The following is an 11,726-nucleotide window of genomic DNA, read 5'->3' on the forward strand; positions in this document are numbered from 1 at the left end:
CACGTCAAACGCAGGGCAAAACAACCAAAAGTTTACAACGTCACAATAGTCACTGCAAGCGACTTTTTCTGCAATCTCTGGGGCTTGAGATTACAGAGCATTCTGCGCTCTTTCAAAATCTTGCACCGCTTCACATATGCATTGCCTAGTTAACTAGAGACGCAAGAGCTTTTACAAGGAAAAAAAGAGCTCTGAATTCTGTGCAAAATGAAATCATGCTCGTACTGAGGTCTGAACCTCTATCTAAGGTAAAAACGGCATTGCACAAGGGTTGAGAGCTTCTATTTGTGTGCGTAATTCCCAATCTCTAATGCGGAGACCAAACATGTACCAACCACTTATCATTTGGCTGACTCCCACCTCAGTATAAAATACTTAGCAGTTCTATTGGTAAGATAAAGGAAACATCCCACCAAATAATATTCTTATTGTATTTGATTAAAATTTCGAGTTTTTATAGTTAATGGCAATTTTATATTTTTCACAACGAGTAAACACTTCGAACGCACCGTAATAGAGATTTGGTTTTACGTCAATCGCGTTTAACAGGTTAATTTAATTCCCCTAACATCTATCTATAATGTAGAGTATCACAGATTTGTATAACCGCCATACCGCCATCCGTCATTTTGATAGAAACGTCGAGTCATAAAATACACTCGTAAAATCGTACGTTCACTCATATGGACGCAACGTATCTTAAAGCAAGTGGATGCTGATTGCAGCCTTATATTAACCTTCTCGGTAGGCCTTATGGGTGACGGAAGAGGAAACATGGGTTTCCATGAGAACGCCAAGTTGCCTAAAAGAAGTAGCAGAACCAGTTCTTCTAAATGGTGAGTCCCCCCAAATCTAAAGAAATATTAAGGTGTAACATGATTCTAACTCGAATCATATAACTAAGGCTACAATTGCTACCCGTTAACAAGAATTTAAAATATAAGAAAACAAAATTTGCCAAGTGGAATTTGAGAGTTAGCCTTACAGCGAGTTATTTGATTGCCTTACAACACCTTCCTTTTATATACTTTCAATTGGTACTTCAGTTTTACGGCTTAATTATTTACTTCTCTTTAAAGAACATGAAGGCTACAAAACAAGAGGTAATAACACTAAAAATAATTAGCACGGAATTTAAATGTGTTCGCTTTACTTTTCTTTTTGACTCACAAATTTTCTTGATCGCAGTTGCATCGTTTCTTCTCTCTTTTTTCATCGTTCATACTTTCTTTTATTCTTTGTTTGTTTGCTTGTTTTTAATCTCTACGAAGTAATATGTCAGAAAGTTTTTGACATTTATCTTAATTACAGTTTCGTTCTTTAATATTGTTTTTATTATTATTTTTTAAGTTTAGTGGGTTATATGAGGGGTTAGAATTACCTAATTCTGGAAAAATAGCCTAATTATTTATTTCCTCCTCTTTAACTCAACATTTCATTGCCCATTGCGAATCAGGCAAAATATCTTGGTTTTATCTTGACAAACTTTACAAAATATCTTGGTTGCATGGAAACTTTATACTCGAATAAAGCGAATAGACTGCTAATATAGATACAAAATGCTGAAGAGACTGCTTGAAAAACGCTCTAAATTGACTCTAACGAACAAAAGAAAAATATACAATATCTTACTCGCTCCTACATGGACATTCGGATTGGAACTTTACGGGACAAGCTAAACGAACTATCCTCAACCAAATACAAACCCTCCAATCCCGAATCTTAAGAACCCTAGTAAATGCCTCAATTTATGTCTTCAAATTCACCAACCACAAAGACCTAGAAATATTCTCCCTGTCGCAGAATTAGCCCAATCTTGCTACTTAAAATTCAAGACCAAATTAGCTTCACAATACAATTCTCGGGCCTCGGACACCGCTATAGTAGTAAAAGAGGAATCAAGACTAAGAAGAAAGGGAAGAAGAATACAATCCTCCAATCAGCTCTCTTTCATCCAGGCTAACATTCCCGACTAACCCTCCTCGAAGACTCATAGTCTGATAGTCTCGTGACCATTTTAACTACATAACGTCGATCGTCCTATTAATGAGCTCTGAAATCTTTTTCCCCGCTGACAAAGCAGTCTACGGACTGAATGTCTCAGAATAAGTCTGCATCTGACTTTCAGCCAGCTAGACTTTGTAACGCTTAAAATTAATTTAAAAAAACAACGTAGGAGAGAAAGGGGCACGTTTGAACAGAATTTACATTTTCTGTTACAGAGTGCTCAGAATCGTATTATTGAACCTTTTTATTTTGTTTTCTACAACTTTCAAGTCTTCTTAACAGATCTATATCAATAAACAGTTGGTACTTTACATACATCTCTATATTTTTTTAATTTTAAAATTTTTGTGTTTAATGTTAATATCTGCCCCACTGGTGGGGTAGCTGTGAACACAATATAAAATAGAAAGAAATGATATTACTTTACTCTGAATCTACCTTCTATCAGTTATTTCACTTACTACTACATTACTTTCTCTTTTAAACCACTGAAATCTAGTTCAAAAATGAAGAATGACTCAGTTCAGGATGTTGTTCCCCAAGTGTGATGGGTTTAGGAAGTTTGAACGAAATATTGGTTTGTTGCACTTCTTAATGTAGGTTCGAACCACTTTCCCCCTTCTCTGTGATTAAACAAAAAAAAAAAGTCCCAAACTTGCAGTTTGGTAGGGGCACATTTTAACTGTGATGTTGAAATGTGCCTCCTCTCCTTCCATAATTGAAAATATAATATCCAACACTTTTTGCAAGTAAATAGACTTTTGTAAATAAAAGGTTTGAAAATAAGTATTCCAAATGTTAATAAGGACTAACAGCACTTACAGCTTGTCCACTACCATCTTTACAATACACTTCCAAAAACTTTACTTCCACCTTACAAAATATAACATTCCTCAATTCTGACTTTACCAAACAATGAAAACGAAGGGAAACTCTGCCCAATTATACAACAGGTCTACCACAAAATATGGAGAAAATTACTAATCATAAATGTTTTAAATATTTGGCGAGAAATTAAAACTGTTCAAAGGTGATCCCTCTCCGCTACACCATAATCCCGAAACCTTTTAAGCTTTGTTTTTGCAGATTCCCAAATTAAAGTGACCACAGCCTTCCACACATACTCCGAGGAGTAACAATATGCTCAACATTTTTCAAAATTCTTAACTGTTCCTGGCACATTTTATATTTCGTGCTTATATAAATAAAATATGTTTTTATTAATCAGCGACTAATTGGCCGATTCATTTAACAGAATTTAGAGAGAAATAAGCTGTTTGATTAGTCACTAATTGGAGAACACGAATACGCTCCTTACCAAGTTTCTTGATAGCGGTTCGATAGCGTTTTCCGGTTAGAAACAAAAATTTATAATTTTTTAAAAAATTGAGTACCTAGATAGTAATTTAAATAATTGATTCTATATAATCAGGACGTTCAATCTTGATGTATGACATATGCGGACTTAATGTCTGCCATAAATCACAGATATACTGGAGCACTAAGTAGATAGAGCAAGGGTGACGGGGAAGTAGTGCTGTCGACACTGAAGACAATAATCGCCCGCAGGCGGCACCACTTATCGCCCCTTACGTGTCAGACAGCCCAGGGATTACTAGCACTAATATTGGTCACAGGTGGGCCAACACACATTGTCTTCACCATGTCTTCAACGCTCTCGTATACGTCAGTCAGTTCATCCATTTCAGTAATTCCATTTAAACATTTCCTGTATCAGTTGATAAATTACAACTGCGGAATAGATATTTCTTTGTTTATAGATATTTCGAGAAAATTAAAGGTTAATATATCTGTTAATTATAAAATTTAGACAAATTATATGAAGTCTGGCAATGATTCTACTGTTTTATCAATATGTAATTTGGTTATATAAATTTGTTTTAGGCGCATTTTACCAAACTGATGTATACTTCCGGGCTGCAAATGGACTTAAACCACTTTCAAAATTAGCCAATTGTAAAAATCGTTTAGTTTCAATTTTGAAAAATCCAATAATATATATTTTCAAATAATAATATACTAATATATAATAATATTTCATGTTAATAAATAATAATATACTTCATATTAATCCAATTTTGTTTACAAATAATAATGACACGACATAAAATAGAAGTAATATTTTTAATTTTAGACGCTAATTACATTGTTAAAATTACAAGATATTGATAGTATTTAATATAAAACAAATGTAAAATAACAGGCTACTGATCGGCAACCATCTGCTAAGCCGCCTACCTCTGTCAATTGGACTTACACCACTTTCATAATCAGTGATTATGCAATTTCATTTACCGACCAATTGTAAATTCTAAAAAACATGGGATTTTTTAAAGAAATTAAACACGGACTAGTTATACATAAAAAATAAAACATAAAATTAAGCATAAATTACGTGATATCTCATTTTTTTCAAAAATGGACTTACACCACTTTCAAAATAAACGGTCCAAATATAATTTCCCTACTTATGAGCATATTTTAACATAAATTATAAATAGTTTTCTTATTGTAAATAGTAAAAGTTTATTAGCAGATAAAATTTCATATCCAATTTGGTAAAACCAAAAAACTCGCTTTTATAGAGCAACTTCTAACAAATATGGAAGGTTATATTTTTAATGTTAAGTTACAGCAAGTATGGAATCTTGGCGCAAGGTTTAATAACACTTCCTTCAAAAGTTAAAAATTAATTTTTTTCTGAAATAAAACTCTACAACAAATCTGAAATATAGAGTTAACTCAGATGACTTAGAATATAACTAATAACTAACTACGTCGTATAAACCGTAATCTGGTCACTTCTGCCAGTATAATGATTGGATCTTCACCAAGTTCGGTGATCTGTTTTAATCTTAGAATGATCCATATAAATTTATTTTTCTCCTGGCTTAAATACGAGTACCTTGCCTTTACGAATTACTGCATCCAATTGTAGAGTCAATTGTTTGTTATCTTATTTGCCAAAGATATATTCATATTTAAAAAATGGCATCAGCTGTCTTGACTGCAGTAATTAAGAACCCAATGTCAGAATTGAATTCTCCAAATGAAAACTTATTTTTTTTTTTTTTTACATTCGTAACTAAGGAAACATGACTTAGGAAGAAATATTGGTTGCGGATTCCATAATTATATTGCAGATTTAATTATGTGTCATGCCTTTGGACTTCATTTACGCACTCACTATCTGAAGATAATGGATTCCGAAGGAGATGTTGCTTGGGGGGGGGGGATACCTCAGTGGTAGGGCGATGTACTCTTGCGCGGAAATCACGGGAATAAATCCGATTCTCAGTCCTTAGAAGCCACTAGGCATTGTCTGAAATGAAAGAACCCAGTTCGGAGACTAGTGGTACAAAAAATTCAGCCTAATAATTTATTAAATTACCTTATCACCTGTAATAATAATAATAATAATAATAAGGGAAGGGATTAGCTATGAGGTTAGCATACTGGACTCCCACGCGGAGGTCCCGGGTTCGAATCCAGCAGCTGACCCTAGATTTTCTCTTCCTAGGAGCTTCTTACAGCTCACTGTCCGGTGATGGACAGTGTTGTCTGTAACGAGAGAACACTGTCCGGAGGCCGGCAGTGCACTGGAAAAAGCTCCGGGCGCTAATGACCTTAGCTGTTGATGCGCTAAAAAAAAAAAAAAATAAAAATAATAATAATAATAACAATAATAATATAATAATAATAATATATAAGGGAAGGGATTAGCTATGAGGTTAGCATACTGGACTCCCACGCGGAGGTCCCGGGTTCGAATCCAGCAGCTAATCCTTAGATTTTCTCTTCCTAGGAGCTTCTTACAGCTCACTGTCCGGTGATGGACAGTGTTGTCTATAACGAGAGAACACTGTCCGGAGGACGGCAGTGCACTGAAAAAAGCTCCGGGCGCCAATAACCTTAAATCATTAAATAATAATAATAATAATAATAATAAATAATCAAGCTTCACTTTTATTATTTTTTCTTAATTAATTTCAGTAAATTTTAAAAATTTTATTAGCGAAAAAAAATTATCTCAAACAAAAAATTAATTAATTTTTTAAAATATTTTACTAATATTAAAAAAATAAGAATATCCAAACCGAGAATATTTCCAACATAACGGCTGGAAAATTAGGAAAACTTTTCTTATAAAATACTGAATTAAATTTTAATTTAGTTCAAGCGGATTTTTTTTTTTATTCGGATAACGGTTATTTTATTATCCAGTATTGGATTTATAGAAATTCAGTTGTTAATTCAGTAACTTCAGTTTGGCATAAATTTTTGATTAATTATTCTAATCAAATAGAAAATAAATATTTAATTACCTTAATAGAAGTTAGGGTAGATGATATAAATTAGGCAAAACTATATTATAATAATTCGATGTTTCTATAATTAAAGTCTTTTGGTTGAAAGGCGACACTTAATTAGACTACCACCACTTCTTCTCTTTTTTGCAACAGTTAATTTGGAGTGAATAATAAATTTAATTGTGGCATCAGACTTCATCAAGAAAATGCAACTGCGGTAAAAGGCAAATTATTGTTCTGATGTAAACGAAACTTTTGGAATTTACTACAAAATGAATACGGTTAAAATATCGATTAAAATAGTCAATGGAATTTACCGCCTTAAGGATGGATTTTCACTAAACATCAAATACTGTATTCTGGGTGATCTATAATTTTTATGGATTTTTTTTTGGTTTTTTAAATGAGTCCCTTTCTCAAACTTTCTCCATGTTTACTTATTAATGTCACAAAAATATTATTTATTTTAAGAAAAGCAATTAAACTTTCGCTAATGTTGTAATTCTTTGTTTTCTTTCCACAACTTTTCCTGAATAACGTTTTTTAAAAGGCAACCTTTTTAGTAACGATCCACGTTATTTCCGGAGTTCACTTGTATATCCACCTGGAGTGGGGCTACTTCAGTGTGGCTAATTAATTGAGTGTAAGCTGGAAGATTATCTACTGGGCCGGCGATGGCCGGATTGTACGCGAGGAAGGGAGAACATTTCTAATTCGTGTATAGTGTAGGAGGAGATAAGGAAGCAACGGTATAGCGTGGCGTGCCGACATCCATCAGCAGCCCTTCAACTCTGTAAGGCTACAGAAGGGTAGAGTTTATAGCCAAAATGCCGAGCAGACGCCACCAACCCTTCTAGATGAATCCGGCCAACATAAACAGTCCTATTTCTTCTATATTCACTTTTTGCCTTTAAAATAAAGCACAATTCTATTCCAAACAGTTATTAAAAAAAAAAAAAATTACAAAAAAAAACCTTTAGCGAGGTCCCCTCCTTTGAACCCACAGCAGAGTTGTGTGCTAAACCCAGTTGGGTGGGTGTTTAGGCGACTAGCCCTGGGTTATTATAAACTCCCACGCGACGTTTCGCCCTGCCATGTGTATGCGGCAACCCTTTACACTTCTTTTCCGGCCCTTCACACTCATTCTCCTTAAGGGAAACAATAACATTCTCTCGTATAACCCCTTATTGCAATCATAGACAAATGGCAGAAATAATATTGCATCCAGCTTCATACTTCTACAGCAAGTACTTTTGCACTTCTCAAACTCTGCATTAATCTCTTATTCTTTCTTTAAAATTTTCTACACTAAACATTAAATAAATTTTAATAATAATAAAAAAAAATTAATAGACATAAAAGTAAGATAATTTTAAAGCTTAGGATTAGACAAATATATTTGTCGAAACGTTGGCAAGAAGACGAGTTTGCTTTTTTTTTGACCGATTCCTCGCCAATCTTGAATCCTATGTTTAACAATTTACGGTCACGAAACCTATATATTCAGAATTTTAAATGTTTGAAGCAGAAAAAAAATTCTTAGACATCTCATAACTCGCATCCAATTTTGTTTTATTAACGCGATAATTTTTATTAAGGTTAATCATTTAATTTATTAGAATCAATCTTTTCAGCTCCCAAAAAGGGTAATATTATATTATGACAATAGGTATTACCTATTTTTATTCAGACAAAAAATTTTGCTTTATCAAAGTTACTAGCCCTTATAAGTGCATATATAATATTAAATATTAATGCAAAATACGAATGACTGGATTTTAATCATTCTTATTATTATAAGAATAGGAACTTAATGAATTACTAAATAATCATGACAATATTTGAAATAATGTAATATTCAATGTTTAAATACATCATGTAAATAAATTATGGAAGTGGGAAAATTCTGTGGCAGCCTATCTAGTTAATGGAAAAATGGGTGAAGATAAATCTGTAATAGAATGGTTTCAAAACGAAGCAACTAAGGACTAACTAAAATAAATTTCAAATAATTTCTTTATTAAATTATTTTTTAGCACAGTTTATGTTAGGAAAATTTCATTTTTCTGCAACCATGTAGGGAAGTTCTCATTACTCAATTAAAATCAGCTGTGTAATGCCCAACTTCCCACACTAGTGGGGGGAAATTCCCATTAGTGTCACTTTCCGCACAAGTGAGTGGAAAAACTTTATTGTGCTTCCTTGATACAAGAAGTTTTGTTATTAACATAAATATTTTCTGTAAAACTCTAATAAGCTTATTTAAATTTATTTTATTTAAATAATTAAAAAACGAATATTAAAAAATAAAATAAAAATTGAAAGGAATATAGAAATAAAAATAATACTTTAATAAATAATTAGATATTTTTAATTATAACAGTTAAAAAGGTTATAGTGTTACCTTATAGAAATTTAAAATGGATTCTAGTGATGCCTGTTTAGAAAACACTGCTCCATCAATAAAAGAAACAGCAGAAAATGTAATAAGTAATGTAAATACGTAAGTAATGTAAATAATTGTAATATAACAATAAATGTTTATAATAAATAAATTACTTTTTGTAGACTGTAAAAATGAAATTTTTAATTTTATTAGTTAATAAATGGTTGCAGAAAAAATATAATATTTAACTCTAGTGTAATGCATTTTCCTCACACTCGGCAATTTGCACTTGCACTCGCATCGCTTCGCTCGCTCGTGCGTGCAAACCCTGCCTCGCGTGAGGAAAAGTACTACTTTCCACACTTGTTAAATAAATAACTATTTAAGCTGATTTCTATTTCAGAACTATTTATTTATTTTTTTTAAACGATGCAATTTCCGTGAAAACCTAGAGATTAGAGTGTAAATCAATTGATCCTAAATGTTTTTCGCACCTTAATTCCCGAATAGCAGCGGCTCGCATCGGTGAGGAAATCATTTCCACATCTGCATATTGAAAATTAATAGATTGAACATATTATTACCTAAACCATCATTATTGTTGGAATTTTGAGCTAAGAGTGCGTGCATAGTAACAAAAGTAAATAAATAAAAATATAAAATAATGATAAAAAGAATATTTTAATTCGGTTACATCACGAACGGCACGATATAATTCAGTTTTCCTTTAAGTTCCCTTTAGTTTCTTACCAGTCTTATCTGAATTTTATTTATTTAATGTTAGTTTTAAATACTAATAAAACTTTTTTTAAGTTTTTTTTTACCCAAATAAATGATTTGTTTGAAAATATATTTGATCTTGAATGTTAGATACATAAATATTTTATAGCCAAAATGCGATTTTTTTTTTTTTTTATCTGGACTCAAGACAGAAAGTTTAGTGTGTTAGACACTTTGTAAATGGAAATGGAAATAGTCTAATGATGGATGAAAATGCGAATCTAGTCAGAAATAAGGGGAAAAAAACCTGCTTCCATTTGACGTCAAAAAATTAACCATGATTTCATGTTTGAATAGTATAGAAAATACAAAAAAAATAAATAAGAGAGGGAATTTACTTCCGTACCATTGGACTACATATCTCAAGGGAGCATTCGAAAAGGCATTTTAAAAGGGAATTTCGCAATTTATTGGCGTCCGTAAACTCTCCAGGTATTTCTACGTTTATTTTTCTCTCAATTATTTTTTGTAGCCTCTTTACTTTTACCAGCTTTACGTAATTAAGTTTTTAATTTTCCGTTTGCTAGAAATATTAATTATTGTAAACATTTTAAGCTCTAATTTTTATCTCAATAACCGACCCTGGATTTTTAAATTCAATCTTGCCAAATTTATATTTAGATTATTTTTCTAATCCTATTTTATCAATCTAAAAACATTTAAAATCGTCATTTATTTATGGAACTGTTTTTTACTTTCTTAAAAAAATGAATAAATAAAATAAATTTGCACGTAAATATAAGAGTAAAATTTAATGATAAGAACTATGTGACGGCTAGACAAGAATGAGTGTAAGCAGCCGGCGCTGTGTACACCGTTAATGAGCTGACTAGGGTCCGCCCCTCTGACTAACCCCCATAAGGCACGTGAATAGAATACTTTAAAGCAACAAATTTTTATAGTAAAAATAAAAAAAAAAAATTATTATAGAAAATTTAAAGTTTGCTTTTCTAGTTGAAGGATGAGCATATTCACTTTGATAACAGATTAAAGGTTTTATTTAAATTGGCGGTAGACTAGTTTTGGATAACATTCATTTAGAAAACATAGTTTCATTTTATTAGGAACGATTTCCAGTCAGGCGATATCGATGCTAGAATTGAATGTTAAAATATTCTAACAGAAATTTTATTAATTTTAATAGTGTATATGTTTTTTTGTACATCTGATAAGGTTTGCTTTATCTGCTTATCAGATAGGGTGATAATTTGGGAAGAATGCTTATAAAGGTTTCCATTAAGAAGTACCAGAAATTAATTTTTACAGGTGATACTAAATGATACACAGTACTGAAATATTAATCTTTATCTCCCTCTAGCTTCTTTTCATGCTTATCATCTACTTTCAACTCCAATAAAATGTAGTTTATTGTTTATTAATTAGAAAACAAGGTGGTATTCATTAAGGAACTACAATTAGGAAAACTAACACTGACCTGGATGTCTGCAGGAAACTAAATAATCCTACACAGGTGGCGATGTTAAAACACTTCACGGACACTAAATCAGTTCATTTATCGCACGCGTATTATATACAATTAGATTTACTAAAAGCCCTAATCGAAGAAATAACCTACTTTACTAAAATAATAATGGAATCACACTAAACACAACACAAAGTCAAATTTACTTTAATAGAGATCAGTTTAATTTTATAGTACATAGGATATTATTGTTGCAACACCGTTGCGGCCAGTATATCGCTGTATCAATCGTTGTTCAAAACACAAACGTGAGAGCCGGAATTGAAATTAGGTTATACTGTGACGAACACACTGCGGCGTCTTGCTGGAGACTGCTGGTATAAGGTCCGCAGAGAGCCACAGTGGCGCTATGCAACGGTCGGTTTTTCAAACGTTGAGTGCGCCTTCGCTCTTGTTCCCCGGGCAGTATTTCTAAGTTTGCTGTTGTGCCGTTGCTTCGCTTTCCTTCATTCATTTATTTTCCCTATTTTATTTTAATTTTTATATTATGTAAATATACTTTAGCAATTATGATTTTTTCTAGAAATTAATAGTCTTTAACAAATGCTGTCTAATATTTTTACAATTATCCATCGGAAGTAGTAATGAATTTCAAACGCACGAAAATTCTGCAAAGCTAATGGGATTAACGATAAACATGGACAAGACTAAGTATAGGGCAGTTGATGTATACCAAAATTACCTATATTTGCAAGAAGGTGATTATGATTTTGAAAATGTCACAGAATTAGGGAATCTG

The 11,726-nt window shown here is 32.1% G+C and overlaps 1 protein-coding gene across 4 annotated transcripts in view; it reads right to left on the minus strand.

Moving 5' to 3' along the window:
* Positions 1-11,314, minus strand: part of LOC141456070 (irregular chiasm C-roughest protein-like) — a 921,342-nt gene extending 910,028 nt beyond the window's left edge. For all 4 annotated transcript variants that reach the window (XM_074131679.1, XM_074131677.1, XM_074131678.1 and 1 more), the window contains exon 1: positions 10,940-11,314. The gene's annotated coding sequence lies outside the window, so the exon portion shown is untranslated. The remainder of the gene's footprint in view (positions 1-10,939) is intronic.
* Positions 11,315-11,726: the final 412 nt, after the last annotated feature.

The sequence above is a fragment of the Rhodnius prolixus genome, unplaced genomic scaffold (genome assembly GCF_049639745.1).
Source record: "Rhodnius prolixus isolate KJV_2025 unplaced genomic scaffold, Rpr scaffold_4, whole genome shotgun sequence".
In the NCBI taxonomy this organism is placed as follows: Eukaryota; Metazoa; Arthropoda; class Insecta; order Hemiptera; family Reduviidae; genus Rhodnius; species Rhodnius prolixus.